The sequence below is a fragment of the Serinus canaria genome, chromosome 9 (assembly GCF_022539315.1).
Source record: "Serinus canaria isolate serCan28SL12 chromosome 9, serCan2020, whole genome shotgun sequence".
NCBI classification, from domain to species: Eukaryota; Metazoa; Chordata; class Aves; order Passeriformes; family Fringillidae; genus Serinus; species Serinus canaria.
This window is the reverse complement of record NC_066323.1, coordinates 19,574,368-19,584,529: the sequence shown is the minus strand read 5'-3', so window position 1 is coordinate 19,584,529 and position 10,162 is coordinate 19,574,368. Positions and strand designations below refer to the sequence as shown.

Genomic DNA, 10,162 nt, shown 5'->3' with positions numbered 1-10,162 from the left:
CACTGATAGTCCTCCTTGTCATTTCTCCTGCCGGGGGGGTCGCGTTGAATCCTATAGTCCGGGGAGGGCACCGGTCCCTCCGGGCACCCCGGGGGTGACACGGCACAGCCCAGCCCGGCCGGGCTCATTAATTAAGGCTCGGGGTAATTAGCAGAGCTCAGCGAGCGGGGCAGCGCTCGGCACTGCCAGCCCGGCCCGTCCCGGCCCTGCCTCACACCCCACAGCAGCCACCGAGCCAATTCTCCCTGAGGGCAGAGCCGGGAACTCTCCCTGAGGGCAGAGCCGGGAATTCTCCCTGAGGGCAGAGCAGGCCCGACACCTCCTCCGCTGCCCTCACAGCCCCGGTGAGGCCGCCAGGGCTCGGCAGGGGATGAAACCTGAAGGAAAGGGGCCCAGAAGAGGCTGTGGGGATACGCAAAGGAAGCAAACGGGGACAGAGCATGGGAAAAACGTTGCTGACTCAGCACAGCGAGGCCATCTGAAGAGCGAGGGAATGTGGGCAGGATGGGGAGCCTGGAGGTCCCAGGAGCTCTGGAGGGCAGAGAGGTCCAAGAGAGCAGCAAGGAAACACCTGGGGCACCTGGTGCAACTGGAAGGGAGCAAAGCTTGTCAAGGAATGCCTGCAGCAGCAAATGGGAAAGGGGATCAGGCTAGGACAGGGTGCTCGTGCACCCTGGGCAGCTCCTGGTGGGCCCACAGGTAATCCCAGGGATGCTGTTACAGCTACAGACACACCTGAGCTTCACAAAATCCACCAGTTTCTCCCTGACTTATAATCACAGAATCATGGAATGGGCTGAGTTGGAAAGGACCCACAGGGATCAGAGTGCAACACCTGGCCCTGCACAGACACCCCAACAATCCCACCCCGTGCATCCCTGAGAGCATTGTCCAAACTCTCCTGGAGCTCTGGCAGCCTTGAGGCTGTGCCCATTCCCCGGGGAGCCTGGGCAGTGCCCAGCACCCTCTGCGGGAAAAAACTTTTCCCTGATATCCAGCCTGAACATCCCCTGCGTTGTCCTGGGGGGAAACCCCCAATGGTGGATGAAGCTGCTGAGGTGATTTTGTGCTGCCTCTGGTTACTCTTGTTTTAAGGCACTGCCTGGTGAGCCTCACTGATCAAACCAGGAGCCACGTCAAGAACCAGCCCTGCACAATCTCCAGCTGGACCCCAATTTGGGGCCTGGCTGCCTTCCCAGAGTGCACACACTGCAGTCCCCTGGAGGGCCACCCACTGCCACCCGTGACATTGGACCCACCTAGCACTTTCAGAGCCAAGTGACCAAACAGACACTGAACAGAGAAGGAGAGGTGGGAGGATGGAGCTGCAGGGATGAAGGCTGAGCAGGGACCAGCAGCATGGGGCCAGCACCAGGCTGGACAAACTCCCCCGCTCTGTGCTGGGACACCCAGAGCCAGTGGCCACTGCTGGGTGCCAAACAGCCCTGGCTGTGGAACACCAGCTCTGCAGGCCTCCCAGGACTCCCCTGGCTGTGGAACACCAGCTCTGCAGGCCTCCCAGGCTGCTTTGAAGTCCCTAAATCCACACTTGAGCTAGCTGTGTATAGAGAAGATAAAATACCCCATCTCCCTCATAAGGGCATGGAGAAATAAATTCATTAGTGTTTATAAGGAGCTAAGAAACTCTGATTAGAGAGCCAGGGAAAGGGCCCATGAGGGAAATGAATAATTTGGCATGCAGGAAGAGGATGGTAAATAATGCATGGGCTGCCGTGGCACCAGGAGAGGAAGGGCTGGGGAGCAGCTCTGGGTGTGGCACAGGGCCAGGCAGGGAACACATCCCCTCGGCTGGGGTGGGGAATGCACCTCCCAGCCCTGCCTGGCACTTGAACGAGGGCACGTGGGCAGAACTGCTGAGCCTGCCTGGGTCTTGAGCCCGGATATTGTGGAGTTTTGGGAAGCTTTTCACTTCCCATGTTCCTTCAGAGGGGCACCAGTATCTCCAGTTGGGTCTGCAAGCAGCAGAGGCAGTCCCCAAAGCTGGGGTGACAGCAGAGACATTTTCCCACCTAGGTTAATTCCAGGGCACCTTACAGCAAAGCATTCCCACTCCTCCAGGGCCAGGTGCGTGTGAGAGGTGTTTCTGGGGGGCAGGTCCTGCTGGAAAATATCCTGAATCCTCCCCATTGCTGAGGGCAGGGGCAGAGGAGCCCAGCTCAGAGCACAGGAGCAGCTCAAACATGTCCTCCCATCCTGCCCAAATCCCAGGAGGTGGGATTAGCACAGCCAGCTAGGTGAGAGTGTGTATCTGGGAGCCTCCTGGAATCCTAGGAGGGTTTGGCTTGGAAGGGACCTTGAAGCTCATCCAAGCTCCCACTATCCCAGGTTACTCCAAGCCCTGTCCATTCTGGCCTTGGACGCTCCCAGGGATGGGGCAGTCACAGCTGCTCTGGGCAGCCTGTGCCAGGGCCTCACCACCCTCACAGGGAAGGATTCCTTCCCCATGTCCCATCTAACCCTGCCCTCTGGCAGTGGGAAGCCATTTCCCCTTGTCCTGTCCCTACATCCCTTTCCAAAGTCCCTCTCCAGCTCTCCTGGAGGCCCTTTAGGGGCTGGCAGGGCCTCTAAGGTGTCCCTGAAACCTTCCCTTCTCCAGGTGAACACCCCCAGCTCTCCCAGCCTGGCTCCAGAGCAGAGGGGCTCCCTTGGGAGCATCTCCATGGCCTCCTCTGGACTCATTCCAACAGTTCCACATACTTCTTATGCTGGAGGCCACAGAGCTGGATGCAGCACTGCAGGTGGGGTCTCACCTGAGCAGAGCAGAGGGGCAGAATCTCCTTCCTGGGTGCTGCTGGTGGCTTTGGGGCAGCAAAGGGGGCAGCTGTGCAGGTTTAATCAGGATAGTACCTGAAATTCAGCTAAAAGAACTGCCTGGAGTAAATCCTGCCCTGTCCCCATCACCCTGGAGCAGAGGGAGGTTGTGGTGTCACTTAGGAGGGGTATGTGGGGTGACCACAGGAACAGGAAGGAGCCATGTGACAAGAAAGTCACAGGAGGTGACTTTCTTGAGAGCATCCCTTAAAACTTCTCCAGAGGGCCTGGAAGAGATTTCAACACTGCAGCAGCCTCAGACCAGCTCCATCCGAGCCCTCCTGGCTCTGCAGCACTGCTGAGCCTCCCTGGCTTGTCCTCCAGGAAAATCCCAGCACTTTTAATAGGCTATGAGGCATCTCCAATAATTCCAGCAGATGCTGCCAGTTAATGTGGGTTGGCACAGAACTTTATCATCGGCCCATATTGCTCCAATTACAATTTAGCCTATGGTCCTCTTGGGCTCATCTTTTATTTGTCTTTCACTGCCAAGTGTGGGAGGGAGGGAGGGGAGGTGGGAGAGGCCAGGGGATGTGTGTCTGACCTCTCCCTCCTTTCCTGCCACATCTCTGCACAGCCAATACATTCCCAGCCACTCTCTTCCCATGGGAAGGGCTGACCTTGGGCCAGAGCTGTGCATTGGAATAAGAGCAAGAGTCTCTCACGAGAGCGCCCAGGGAAGTCCCTCATTGCACCCCATGGAGCTGAGCACAGTCCTGGCTCAGTTTTCTCCTTGCAGCGGGGTAAATAAGGATTTATTCCACTGCCAGGCTGGAGTTAGGCTGGCATCACTCTGCTGTGCTGGAGCGCCGGGTGCGTTGGGATTTCTGGGAGCTGCTGCAGGGTAATCAGAGCCAACACTCTGCTTCCATTTTTCAAACCTTAGAGCCATGAAGGAAAGATTTTTCATTCTGAGGGTTAGGCTCTGTTCTGGCAGTGACAGTCACCTGTGTCTGTATTGAAAGCTCAGGGAAAGTTTCTTTGGATGCTGTGTGGCCTCATAAATGACATCTTGCTCCAGCTGGGACACAGGCAGAGATGGTGACTGGTTATCCCCTGGGGGAAATCAAACACAGCCTCCAGAGCCTGCGGCTGTATAAACCTGAATCAGGGAGTGAGGGCCTGTCAGAGACTGGCTGGCCATATCCAGGCTCTGCCAAGGGGCTTTCAGCTCCCCAGGGTCCTTCAGAGCCCTCAGCAGAGCTCCCCCAGACCCTGTTAAAAGGCTCTCCGAAGGCAAACTACTTCAGGAAGTACTTCAAGCACTGCCTGTAAATGTCTATTGGTTACTTAAGGGGAAAACCTCATACTGACTTGTGTGAAGGATACATCCTCCCAGCATCCCAAATCCCAGAGGATTCAAGAAACATGAACACTCATTTAAACCACACCAGAAGCCCATTAAATCAAGTGCCTACTCAATTAAGGACACAAACAACTTCACCCTACCCTCCATCAGCTGCTGCCTATTTGCATCTTACATATCCAAAGATGGCAGAGACTCCCTGCTTTCATTTGTTGGGATGGGCTTGGCAAAAAAAAAAAAAAGCCATGCAAAACACCCAAAACTACAGTTCTGTCCCTGTGTGAAGTGTGTGGCAAACCTCACTGTGGTATGGAAGTCTGGGGCAGTGGAGTCCTGCCTGCAGGGACCTGGAGCAATCCCCACCAGCACATAGAACTCACTCACTCAAAAATCCCTGTAATAAAGACATCCCAGCTCTAATGGCCCTGGAGAAGCAGAAAGGACTTGGAAATCTGACAGGAGCCAGGAGAACACCCTATATCAACACCATCACTGGTGGGACAATCACAGGATGCCAGGGACCGCAGGGCTCTGCCAGCCCCATCTACAGCTGAAGCACTGCTTGCCTCCCTACTCAGGGCTCACCCCAAAACCCCAGCCATGGGAACCCCTAACCCCACCTCCAGAGCTCTCCCAGTAGCAGCTCCCCTTTCTGAACCCCAAATAACTCATTGGTGGCTGCATATTTTTAATTTACAAAACCTTTAGCCCCTGTTTCAGCCCCTGTTGTCAGCTGGAGGATGGTCCCAGTCTGGCAGGACCAGCTGCTCTCAGCATCACCTAGATCAGAGAATCAGAATATCCTGAGGTGGAAGGGACCCACAAGGATCATGGAGCCCAGCTCCTGAGCCTGCACAGGACCACCCCAAGAGTGTGTGTGACAGAGCTGGACGGGTTGTGTGATTGATCCCAGCAGGATGAAATGCCCAAGTGCAGGCAATGCACGAGGAAGAATCCATTTTCCAGCCATCATTTACAGTAATCCTTAAGGAAAGCAGGTTCAGGACGAGGTGCATGGACAGGCTCCAGCAGGACTCGGGAAGCTCGGAGCCAGCAGGGACGGCACTTTGATCCCAGGCAGCGCTTCCAGCGCGGCTTCCCTGAGCCATCGCCCAGCAGGGCTTTGAAAGGCGCTCCCCACAAACAGCCGCGCCAAGAAAACTCCTTCTCCCGGCTTTTTTGCTGCGAGCAAGCTCCGATAGGGATCGCCGAGAATAAAGTCACTTCATTTACAAACCGGGGAGCCAAATCTGATAGACATCAACATTCGAGGTAAAGTCAAGGAGCGGTGGAGCGCTGCCAGCTCCCCAAATGAATATTCATGGCAAACACTCCCCCAGCTCCGAGCTGAAGAGAAGCCGGCAGCAGGAAGGCTGCCCCTGGGAAGGGAAAGGCGAGGGACCAGGCTTATTTCATCCTTTTTATTGAGTGCAATTTTCTCTTTAGTACAATATTCTCTGAAAGATACTGTTACAAACTCCGACAATTTCAACACAATCAACAAATTGGGGAAGAAGGGGAGGGGGAGAGGGGAGCAAAAAAAAATTCCAAGGGTTGAAATCTTTTACAGACATCTCACTGGTTATGTACAGGACAGGGTAGGGCTGGCCCGGGACACGCCGCGGCTCGGGGGGACGGGGACCTGGGCGCTGCGGGACCTCCCGGAGCATCCTGGGCTGGGGAGCGGCCCCTGGGGCCCCTTCTCCGACGCTGCTGCCCCGCTGCAATGCTGCACTCCACGCCCCTGCAAGGCAAGAGGAAGACGAGGAGAGGGTGAGAATAGACACGTCCAGAGCTCAGAGAGCCACGCGTCCTTCCCCGCACCTAGAGAAACCCAAAGGCTTCTTACAGCACATCCAGCACCTCTCAATTTAAAAAAAAAAAAAAAAAAAAAAAAAAAAAAAAAAAAAAAAAGCAAGGATTAATTAATATGCTGTCAGAAAAGTGATGATTTCACTGAAAGCTCTCCATTTCTCTTCAGGGAGAAAAGAGATGGAATTCTTTGTGAAGCTGAGTTGCTTTAGGGAGTGGAGGCTGGGATGTGATCTTGGGGGTGGGAGGGTATCGGGTATCTGTGTCCCCCCGCAGCCAAGATGCCTTTCCACCCCCTCCCACTGCTCCCCCCCACTCACGGTGTAAAGCAGGAGCAAACCACAAGGCACCATCAAATCGCTTTTTCTAATGTAACAAAAATAAAATATCCCCATTTTCTCTGCTGCCAGGGGGAAACCAAAAGGTCTGGGAACCAGAGGAGCAGCCCCAGGAGCACCTTTTCCACACCCTATAACCAACAAGTACCACACAGCAGCAAAATGCCATTATTTAGCTACTTTGGAGAGGCAAAGATGCTTTTAATATACAATTGCACCTTGGAAACATAAAGGCAGCACATTAAATAACAAAGCAATTGACTGCTGGGTCCCTTTGCCAGGTCACAAAAAAAGGGGGCTCACTGGCTAATTATTGCTGGGCATCTCTGTGCCTCTCCAAACATACCAATGCTTTCAGAAACCCACCCCAGCTGTGCCTGACATTTCACTCCTATTAAAATTCATCATTCTCCTGAATGGAAATAATTTTTTTCTTTAGCAAACCCAGGTAGTAATGAAAGTTTTATTTAGTAATGTAATGTTTCATGGGAAAAGGGGCAGAGAAAAGGGAAGAGAAATTGAGATTATCTTTTAAAAAGGGAACTTGAGCTGGGGGGAAAAGATATTGCTGGCTATTTCTTGGGCGTAGGGGGCCACTTTTGGTGCCATGCTTGGAGGTTTGGTCTCACAGCTCTCGTTAACGTTAGTGGGATCAGAACAGCAAAACACTTGGAAAAAAAGCTGTAACAGAAACACGACTGATGTAAGGATGCTGAACTCGCTGCTAGAGCCGGGCGGGTCCCGGGGGCTGGGTGGAAAGAAATCCCCGCCACCCCATCTCTGGTGGGGTGGCGGGGATTTCTATCGGCTCCGGATTCTGCCACGTTAAAGACGGACTCGAGCATGGGTCCGGCCCCGGGCGCTGCTCCCGGCCCCGCCACCGCCTTCTCCCGCCGCATTCCCGGCTCTCAGCCCTCCTTCCCAACCCGCCCGGCAGAGCAGAGCTGCCCAAGGGTTTGGGGTTTATTTTCCCTGGGGAACCCGCGCCCTGCCGGGGGTGGTGGCTGCAGGCTCGGCTCTCCCACAGCAGCTGCAGCCCTTCTCTTCGTCGGGCAAAAATGATCCAGGGACAGCTAAGGATGATTTGTGCCGATCCCAAAGGATGGATCTCAAGAGACCCGAGGGACAGGTCACGAACAGCTTGATGAGGATTGGGGTGGGGGGGCTGGGGGCAGCGCAGCTCATCCACAGGTACGCAGCCACCGAGTCACCCCCTCATCCCACCTCCTCCTCCTCCCGGAGCGCCGGCGTGGGAACCCCTGCGAGGCGGGCAGGGCTTTGATCTCAGCCTCCGAGTGCTGCCGTGACACAAATAGCAATGAAAAGGCCACGTCTGTGCGGCGGAAGGAGCTGTCGAGCAGCGTGGCTGGGATGCAGGCACCGTATCACCCCCCGGGCCTCTCCCTTTCCACACTCCTGGGAATGGGCAGAATTGCAAATACCCAAAATAATCAAGGATGGGTGGCTCTGCAAACACAGCTGCTGTGCCCGTGTGATGCCATGGAAAAAGGTGGGAATTGGGAAGGATGGAGGCAACTCTGGGAGTGACCCAAAGCTGTCCCTGTATCCTGCAAGCCCCCCCTGAGCACCAGCCCAAAAGGAGTCTCATCTCACCCCCTTTTCCCTGGGGCCTCCCAGAGCCCCATCCCCATCCAGGCACCATCAGAAACATGACATGGCACTGCCACCCAGTCACTAACCCCAGTCTGAGCCCCTGACCACGGCAGCCTCTGGCTGTCTCCCAAATATTTAGGCTGTGGAATCTGAAGAGTTCAGCCAAAGCACAGTGGAGAAAAACAAGTAAACCAAGCAATATATGCACATTCCACATCTGCTTGTCCATGGAAGCCCCACAAGGATGTGATGTGAGGCTCACCTGGCTCCTCAGACAACACTTGCCATGGGCTGCACCTCCTGCTGTCAGTCCTGCTTGGCACTAATTAGCATTGATAATTGCACTGATGGTGACCATAATTTTCCTGCCCTCTCTCCCTACCTTCACACAAGGGTTCAATGGCCTAATGAGGCCCCTGAGGATAATCAGAGAGGAGCAGGTTCCCCCACCATGATGGCAGCTCCTGCACAACATGAGGGGATGGGAGAGCAGAGAAGGGAAAGGCACAGCCCAGCTGCTGGATGGGGAAAGCTCCGAGTCTTGTTTACTTGGGGACACAGAGAAAAGTTCACTCCAATTAATTTTTTTAAGTGGACGGGCGTTAATCCCCCTACACTTATCTGGAATTAACGCAGCCTTAAGGAGATTTTTGCCTAATCCACTTCCACATGCGCCCCAAAAGGGCACTGTCTGCTTTGGGAAGGAGCAGAGTTCAGCTAATCCACTTAAAATTCACAGGGCTGGTTTGTTCAGATTAACCTCCTCCAGCATTAATCCTCTAGAGACAGGCCAGGAGACCCCAACACCATCCTGCCTCTGCCACTGACGGGGCCACCCCCTCCATGGTGTGTCACCTGCAATGCAGCTGACCATGTGTTGGGGTCCACAAGGACACGGAGATGTCCCCAAAATTGCCACTACAGCAGAACAATGCAGCGGGGTGGGACAGCCAGGGGCTTTGGGGCTGTTTAAATTCCAATGCCCAGAGGAAGGAGAGCAGGAGCAGCAGCAGTGCTTGGACACAGACAGGGAGAAGGGGGCAGCTTTGGGGCTGTTTAAATTCCAATGGCCAGAGGAAGGAGAGCAGGAGCAGCAGCAGTGCTTGGACACAGACAGGGAGAAGGGGGCATCTGTGCCCCCTGGGCTGGAGGGGTGCTCACAGTGCTGGTCCGTGGAGGACAGCCAGCCAAAAGTGACAGTCCTGGGACGCCACCCAAGTGCCAGCAGCTCTGACAGCCCAAAAAGGCACAGGTGAAAGGCACCATGGTCACCAAGACAGGTGCACTTCCCTCCCCAGCACTGATCTGCTGCTCTGACAGGAACCAAGATATCACACTGATTGCCATGGATGCTCACGGTTCCCATCTTACATCTCTTCCTGCCAGGCAAAGCAGAGGTCCTCTCCTGAGGAGAGAAGCTCCCTTTTCCATGTCAAACTCTGGTAAGGCAACAGAGCCCATGAGGGCCCACTGGTGGAGATGAGCCAGCAGATCTCCCCTGAGACACAGAGCCAAACCCTGAGAACATCAAAAATGGGAGAGCACAACCCAACAGCAGCTCCCACACCTCCCAGACAGGCTTTGGAGGAGATTGAGCTCAGCTGGGAGAGGCAGAGCCATTCCCCCATGGCAGGAGGGTCAATGATCCAAGATGATCCCAAAGAACACCTCCAAAACCCCAAAAAAGGAAAAACATAAGGCAAAACAGGAGCAGCAAAGAAATCACTGATGGCATGAAAAAACTTGCCACAGGAGTCCTGTCAGTGTGGAGCTGGCTTCCCCCCCATCATCACTCAAGAAGTTTCTGGAACTTCCAAAATTCTGAGGAGACTCACTAGGAATGATCCAAGTACTGGATCACTATCCACCCTGGCAGCATCCTTCACAGAAGAGGCACCACAGCAGACAACAACCTGACCGCTAAACCCCCCTGCAGCTCCTCATGCAGCGGGGACACTGGGACAGCAGGGATGAGCAGCACCTCATGGGTGTTGGAGCTGGTTGTGACTCCCTGGGCCCCACCCTTTCCACCAGGAAAGGAGGACAGGTGGCCTTGGAGCTACAGAACATTTCTGGGTCTGTAAATCCATTCCTCGTCTCGGAAGCTGATTGATCCTTTTTTTTTTAACTCAAATTCAATGTTTAAGAGTAATGATTTCCAAGTGAACACAAAGTGGCTCAGATATATCGGCAGTTTTTATGGATCAGAGGCAAAAGCCTTAATTCAGACCTCAACAAAGGGAAACGTGTCTGTCCCCAT

General features: G+C 54.4%; 1 protein-coding gene across 1 annotated transcript in view; it reads right to left on the bottom strand.

The window, feature by feature from the left end:
- Positions 1 to 5,545: 5,545 nt before the first annotated feature.
- The window catches only part of EPHB1 (EPH receptor B1), a 79,275-nt gene continuing 74,658 nt past the window's right edge, over positions 5,546 to 10,162 (bottom strand). The window contains exon 17 of the mRNA XM_030227046.2: positions 5,546 to 5,882. The gene's annotated coding sequence lies outside the window, so the exon portion shown is untranslated. The remainder of the gene's footprint in view (positions 5,883 to 10,162) is intronic.